Source organism: Miscanthus floridulus, chromosome 16 (assembly GCF_019320115.1).
Source record: "Miscanthus floridulus cultivar M001 chromosome 16, ASM1932011v1, whole genome shotgun sequence".
Lineage (NCBI taxonomy): Eukaryota > Viridiplantae > Streptophyta > Magnoliopsida > Poales > Poaceae > Miscanthus > Miscanthus floridulus.
In genome coordinates, this window is record NC_089595.1 from 78,615,612 (window position 1) to 78,623,782 (window position 8,171).

The 8,171-nt window shown below is 44.2% G+C and overlaps 1 long non-coding RNA gene across 1 annotated transcript; it reads left to right on the forward strand.

Moving 5' to 3' along the window:
- Positions 1-657: 657 nt before the first annotated feature.
- LOC136511636 (uncharacterized) lies at positions 658-1,389 on the forward strand. Its single transcript, XR_010772782.1, has 3 exons — positions 658-764; positions 862-914; positions 1,266-1,389. It is a non-coding gene; the product is annotated as an uncharacterized lncRNA (long non-coding RNA).
- Positions 1,390-8,171: the final 6,782 nt, after the last annotated feature.

The window sequence follows — 8,171 nt, forward strand, 5'->3', positions numbered from 1 at the left end:
ATGGAGGGTGTTTCTATTGTTTGGAAATCATGGATGTCAGTTCATGGATATATGAATGGATGTCAGTTTAGTTTGGAAATCATGGTCTTGAATTAGCATTGTATCTAGAATTGGATTGTATCGGAATAAAATTCTTGTGGTATGAATGATGTGTCTACTACTGATGTTCTTTTTTTTCAATGGTGCATATTTGTTGATCTATTTGCCTTTTTTTTCTTCTGGATGGAGCAAGGGTACAATATGAATTTTGGAAGAACCTCTTTGATTTCTTAGATAGGAGGTGATACATGTGCATGACTACTAAATAGTAACCTGCTAGGAAGTATCTACGGTAATGGCAAAGAAAAAATCTATAATGTGGATTCTAGAATTCAAGATGTCTATATGATAGATCGTTAATTTTTTTACCATGCATACCTTTGATATAGACAATCATAAATGGGAATATTGTTGCCCTCTTTTATAACTAATTTTTATTGATTGATTGGTTAGTGGTTTTTATGGATTTTAGGTTATATATATTTGCATTCATGGATAGATATGATCTTTGCTAATTATTACTGATTCAGTATGAGATGGGCATATGTTTTGTCATTTTCCTTCTTCCCTGCTTCCAGGTGTTGGGCAATAATAGCAATTGACTGGGCAATTAATGAGTCTTCCTGCATGTCAAGCTTCCAGTTTTATGTCATGTAAAAAACCATTAGTGTCCATGAACATCAATTGAACTGAACTCGATCTTATGGTTGGGTATCATGTAGATGGTAATTTATTGCATTCAAACTGGTTTATGCTCTTTCTTTTTTTTAAAAAAAATAAGTCTAATAGTTCTAGTTGTCTAAAATCTCGCTCTCCCAGCAGGAGGTCAGTTGGCGTGAGGTTTTTGAGCACAAGATCCAGCAGGTCGTGGATTGGTAAGTTCTTACTACCTGTTCTCTTCTGTTTGCACAAATAGATAATTCAAGGGCTGGTTTGTAGTGCTTGCAGATTTTAGCTCATGTTAAAAGGAATGATAACTCAGAAATACTACCAATTTTCCTAGAGTGAAATGTTAAAATTGTTGGTCTTCCCTTTGTTACATTGATATAGCCTTGTGTATGCTGCCAAATGCATTTATTTATCCTGCATTTCTAATGTCAAGGCTATCTGGTGATCTACTAGAAATACTACCCCTTTGTCAGATTGTTGCATGTGTTGTGAGCCTCATAATCATTGACTCTGGTCACTAAAATTTTGACGACTTGTGTGAATTCCATGGTTTGCAGATAACTGAGATGAAGCTCCTTGTCGATAGCCTAGAGAAGGAGAGAGATTACTACTTCTCCAAGATGTTGTGTACCAAGAGTCATCTGGTTATATTTAATAAATTATTATAAGCTTGTATTGTTCTGTAAAACTGGTTCAATCATATAACTGATGTGATAAATTATTATTTATTTGCTGATACAGTATGCAAAGCTTATGCCTTTGACTTTGATCCACATGCTTGGATATATGTTGTGCACACTGCACCCCATATAACTGCCATGAATGACTATCATGGCATTCTTGTTATCTGCTCCACTGATCCTATCTGTAGATGGCATCAAGTTTAGGCCATCATATCTACATAGTGCTGTAAGTGTAGCCAGCTTGGAATACAAGAAATATTATAATATTTTAACTCTTCACTGATTTGAAATTGCTGAATACTAAATTTACTACGTTTGCATGGAGTTAATATTAAAGAATTATGTGTAAGAGTGGCACTTGCTGGCACATGTTGTAGTTTTTACCGGCAGGTGAGGCTGGAGCAAATGCTTATCTCCAGGAAATTAGGAGGCTTCCTTGTATACAATTTTATGAAGTCATGGGATGGTGTAAGATTGCCACCGATCAACACTGTAAGCATATATTCTCTAACTATATTCCGTACACTACATACAAAATTAATAACTTAACTTATTATATCTACCATGCACAGCTATCAAATTCACTGAGGATAAAATTTTTGGGGGACATTCTTAAGAGCCATGCAAACGAATGTTTTGACAACTTTTCTGAAGATCTTAAAGTCATGATTAAGGACTTAGACAGAATATAACTTAAATGGTTATATGAGAAAAAACTTTACTATGACTTCTTAGTTTCCTAGATTGTATACATGCTCAAAGATATTATGTAAAAGTTGAACTATGAAAAAAAAACATTGGTTGTTTTCATATGCGTCTTCAAGATAAATTCGTTGTGTTAGCACGGACATTATACTAGTTTGCATAAAAGAGTTGAGTAAGGTTGGACATACGCTCATGGAACTCAAACAAAAAAAAGGTTTTTGGAGCGAGGCCATCGCAATTCTTCGAATTTGGAAAAATGCCATTACAATTCGTCTATTCTGAAATCTGCCATTATAATTTCATCTCTCCCTCCGTTGGATGCATCGTCGTGCCTCGGACCTCCGCTTTGTCTTGGCTGCATCGTCGCTGCTCCGCCATGGCTACGAACGCGGCGCCCCTTCACCTCTACTACGCCGTCAGCCGGTGCCGCCCTCCTAATCCTCGTCCGTCCACCACATCCCCCGCAGCGTGGCCACCATCGTCGGCATGTCCTCGGGGTCATAGAAGACATCGTCCTTGAGCTGGAGCCGGTCGCCCCACCAGAGCTCGCGCACGTCGGCTCGTGCGGCACTCAGCCTGTTCACGCCCGCGTTGGCCTTGAGGCCCGGCAGCAGCGCAGCGACGTCCGTGAGCACGTAGCGCGCGCCGCCGAGGCAGGCTACGACCGCGATGCCCGGGAGTCCACAGCGAGGTGGGTGGGAGTCCTCGACAAAGAGGAGGAGTCCCACAGCCATGAGCCGGTGAGGACGCGGCTGGTGGCCGGGTTGCTTGTGCCGTCGCGCTCCACCACGGCCAGCGCATGCCCGGCCACGGCTACGTGCAGGACCATCCCCGCGCGCGCTGGCCGCCTACGTGCGTTCCACCCAGGGACGAAGCCAGAAAAAAATTTAAGAGGGGCTAAACAAAAGAATAGAGGCGTTTTTATCTTCTCTTAACCTTAGCTCCTCCTACCTAATACATATATGCATAAAATTTTAAGGGAGGGCTTAGGCGGGCTCCACGTGCGCAGGATCGGTAGGGGGTCTAGAGCCCCCCCAGCCCCACCGCTGGCTCCGTGCATGGTTCCGCCCGTCTTATTTGGTTGCTGCCGGAGGCTCTGCTCGAGTTGAGGTCACTGGCCAACGGCGAGGCTAGCGCGGCGTGGATCTCTGACTTCTTCGACGCGGCGGCGGGGTCCGGCGCGGAGGTGTCCTGATAGTGGGGGCCACGACGGCATGCGCGACTTACGCAATCGACGGATGCGACGAGCAGAGAGCCGGCGGGCAGCGCGACGCCGGTGGCCAGTTCGGTGTACAAGCGAGTACAGGTCGGGGGAAGCCTCCACCGCTGTCTCCCGCCCCTGTCCGCGCGTTGAGGACAATACGACCGTGCATGACCTCGACCTCACTAGACATTGGCCTAGTGACCCTGCAGCTTCGCTGCGTCGCTCACCAGCCCGTGTGCGTCTCCCACTTCGATGCCATGCACCGCGTGTCTAGGCTAGCGCATGCCGCCTTCCAATCATGCGCTCGCAACGCTCGGGCTCCGCGTATGAACTCGTCCGGCCAGTCGCACTCACCAGCAAGGACGTGCGACGAGGGATGCCAACATCATGCTCTTACTGGACACGGGCAGATGCTTGCGGTGGTTCCATGCGAAGCTGGAGGACTCAATGGTGTATGTGTCGTTCGGCACGCTAGGTCATCGGCGGCATCCGAGGAGTCAGAGTGGATGCCCAACGGGTTCGCGGAACTGATGGTGCGCGGCGCCGAAGCAGACCGTGGGGTAGATCCCCACGAGGAACCCGAGCGCACCGACGACGCGAAACTGAAAGCCGAGCTCGACATGGCCGACATCTACGTAACCACCGAAATCCATGCACTCCAACGCCATCCTTCTCGAGGGCTGCGAGGCTGCCGCCGAGCCCGCGGAGGTCACGCTCTGATGCGGTGCGTTTGTGCAAGCGCATCAGCGACGAGCCCACGAGCGCGCGCCGCATGGCCCCCGTTAGGTGCACGAAGCCGTGGCTACCGGAGAACACGTCGTCGAGGTACCCGTACCCCACCAGGTGGCATCCTCGGCCATCTCGTGCAGCGGTGGGTGACCTGAGACCGGATCAGGGCGCTGTGAGGTCCGAGGCCGCCAGGGAGGAGGAGGGCAGCCGCTTGAAGGTGCGTGGGTGCTCGTGGCCACGCCGCTCGCGTGCACGCTGCCGCGGGCAGGGCTTATTCTAACGGAGGAGGCCAGAACTTAACGCCCATACACGTTGCCGTAGTAATACGTGCCTAACAATGGACCCATGGACGTGAAAGACGTAGATAATGGCATGAAAGAGTGAGAGTTTAAATTATAATGACAGTTCTCCAAATAGATGAATTATAATGGCGTATCTCTAGATTTGAAGAATTGTAATGGCATGGATTAAAAAAAAGTCAGAAAAAATGACGTATAGAATGCTTTCTGCAATTTCTCCTATCAGGAACAGATCCGGGAATTCCGGACTTGTATCAAGGCTCAAGGGCAGATAAGACACAAGCCAGGGTCAAATTATGTTCTCAGGACATTTTCATGTTCGTCGTAGGAAGGGCACTATCTGGAACGCAGCCCTTTTTTTGCGCTTTAATTAAATTACACATTAATTCTCAAACTCCTGAAAAAGAATTATCCACATCTTTTGAAGATCGGCGAACACAGTAATTTTGACCATGCAACGGTGTACGATGGTACGCATGATACCTTTGGACATGTGTCGGTAGTTATCAGCAGTGGCGTAGCCAGGATTTATAGCTACAGTAGTTCATTGTCTAATTTTTTTTAACCGCTATAAACTTAACATGTTGGTAGACGAAGTACAAGAATTGCAAAACACAACTAAAGAAAAAGAGGACATACAGAGTTCATATTACATGCCCGTAATAGTTGAAGAACAATACGGCACTTCTTGTCGGGCCTACGCATTCCAATAGCCATGAAAGTGTGGATGATCTCCATCACTCAATTGTAAGAAGATATCCCGCTCAATAAAAGTCACTAGACAATCATCTAGGAGGCTATCACCCATCTTAATTATTTTTTGAAGAAGAGAGGCAATATCACCGCTCCTCTTCATATTTTAGTAAGTCTGCAAGAGAATAAAATATTGTTTCAATTTACCATTCCAATAATCAATTGACAGAAAAAATCATATCCTACAATTAAAATTAAATAGTCCAATGTTACCGTGCACTCCAATAATGTAATCTAATGACACAAAATAAAATAAGGTTTTCTCATGAGTAAGGGCGTTCTGCGTTCCTTCAGACCAGGAGAGATTGGGAGGAAAAAAAAACAAACCTGACTAAACGAGCAGGCTAATTGAAGACCGGAGACGTACCTGCATTCCCATCTGCTGTCAGACAGCTCAGCGCCTCTGGTCGCTCATCGTCCGGCGCCTGCCGCCGGCCCGCCACCGCCACACGTCCGCACAACACAGCAAGGGATACGAAGGGGTGTAAATTGGCCGTATTCGCGAAGGGTGGCACGACGCGTATTGGCGAAAGGCCGTAGACGCTCCGATGTATTCGATGTTTGGCTGCTCAGGATCCAAACTTCCTGTATCTATGGGCTTTGTATGGGCCGAGCACATGGTGGTCCGTGGACCACCCGGTTTTAGGTCAGGCTGATGAGAAGAGAGATATTTTGGCCATAAAGGCAACAATGTATTATTTGTATATTCCATAAAAAATATGGATAAATGCTATTTTTTTAATGGTCAGCAGGGGAGTCCCCTACCTATTTTTTTGTATTTTTATATAATTGTGAAAATGTACAATATTTACAAGCTTTACAAGGCTATCAAAGCCCAAAGAAAAGAGAGAAGGATACATTAGAGGAAAATCTCACACCACCTAATAAGTACATCTCTAATCTTCTTCTTGGCCTTGATACAAACCGACCAAGTTCATCCTTGAAGGCACGTTTCCACTGATTAAGGCTATGGGCTTTACCATCGAAAATGACTCCGTTTCTTGTGGTCCATATGACCCAACAGGCAGTAATCACAAGCTCTCTGAAGATTTTACTACCAAAGGAAATTCTAGCTTGACAAACCATATCTAGAGGCTCAAGATTAGTGTTCCAAGATATGTTAATTGAGTTCCAGCAAGCAGCACTGAAGGGGCAGGTGAAGAACAAATGGAAACATGTTTCTTCTGTGTTGGTATTGCAAAGAACATAATTATAATCATCCAGATGTCTGTTCTTTCTTCTCAACATATTCCTGGTGTTAAGTCTATCCATTAGCAGGAGCCAGAAGAAAAATTTATGTTTTCCAAGATTACCAGAGGTCCACATACACTTGAAGAGGGGAGAAGTCTGCTGCTGTCCAATTAGTAGTCTGTATGCCTTTGAGGAACTATAGGTTGTAGAGCCCCAAATATATTTCCAATGATCCTCAGAATTCATGTCCCAACTGAAATCTTGAAAAAGTGCCTGCATTGCCTCAAGCTGAGCTGAAGCCTGTGGTGAGAGTGGGAGGAAAAAAGCCACAGCAGTATCTTTATCTAACTGAAATCTAATAGAGCATTTTGGCTTTCTTACAAAACTGAACAAATTCAGGAAATTTGTCTTTTAACAGTCCATCTGATCATTCATCCTTCCAAAGCATAACCGAGTTACCTTTCGAAGGTACACATTTGGTTAGTCTTCTAAAATCATCTGTTAATTTGAGGAGATCTTTCCACCAAAAAGATCCACTAGGGCTCATAGCATGAGGAGGTATGTAGTTATCTAATCCAATCTAATATCTCTATATAGTTCATGCCTACTAAGCAATAAATGTTAAATATATCTCAGCTCTCGTGCTTCCACGTCATCTTTCTTTTGCAGCCGTCTGATCTTGATCCAGTTTTCCTTTATAGCCGTCTTATGTTTATCCAGCCAGCTGACCCACGCGCACCTCCACCCAGCCGGCCCTAGGCCCCCTCCTTCATCTTCCGTCCGAGCACACAACAGCAACGTTGGCACTAAGGATGAAAATGGTCGGAAACGGTCGAAAAACTCATAAATTGTTTTCTACTTTTACATTTGAAATACGAAAACGAAAGCGAAAACGGTAAAACCGGACACGAAAACGAACGCGAACTTACGAATTATCGAGAATTTCGAAAACGAATCAATTCGAGCAGATTTATGTCGAACACGGTCGATATACGAAAACTTAATACGGAATATCGACACGTAGACCAAGTGCATAACTAAGTGCATACATGATCAAGTTCAAGTGCATATAATAATTAACAAGTGCATATTATAGAAATATGAACTCGAACTGAGCCAGAATAATTTTGGCCTTGTTTAGTTGGACCCCAAAGTCCAAAAAGTTGCTACAGTACCTGTCACATCGAATGTTTGCGGCCCGTGCATGGAGCATTAAATGTAGACGAAAAGAAAAACTAATTGCACAGTTTGGTGGGAAATTGCGAGACGAACGTTTTAAGCCTAATTAGTCAATGTTTGGACACTATTTGCCAAATAAAAACGAAGGTGTTACAGTAGCCCCAAATTCCAAATTTCGCGAACTAAACGAGGGCTTTATTAATCTTTTTAGAATAGATGTAGTATTTTATTTTAAAGATTTATTCAGATTTTTCTTTTGAGTAACAAAGATTTATTCGGCTGATACAAAAGCTATCAAATGATTGACTTTGCAGGTGGGGGTTAAACCGATGAGCTTGATGGGCTATGGCCCAGGTGGGCTTTCGTGTAGATGCTGCTGGTTTCCTGACATTTAGCACCATCTCATGAGATGAAGAGAGATGAGGCTGGACGTCGTCTATAAGAGAGGGCAGCTGGCCACCAGTAGAAAGAACGCAGCTACGTGGTGAACAACCTGTAATTGGGCTGTATAACCTGTGTAGTTGGCCAAATTCGGTTTAAACCGAATTTTCAATTCAGAATATTTTAAATTAAAAATATAAAAGTAGAAAACGGTCGAAAAATGTCTAAACCGTTTTCTATTTTTATATTTGAAATATGAAACATCTTAAATACGAAAGCGAAAACGGTAAAATCGGACAAGACCTTTAAAGTCGGACAAGACCGTTTTCATCCTTAGTA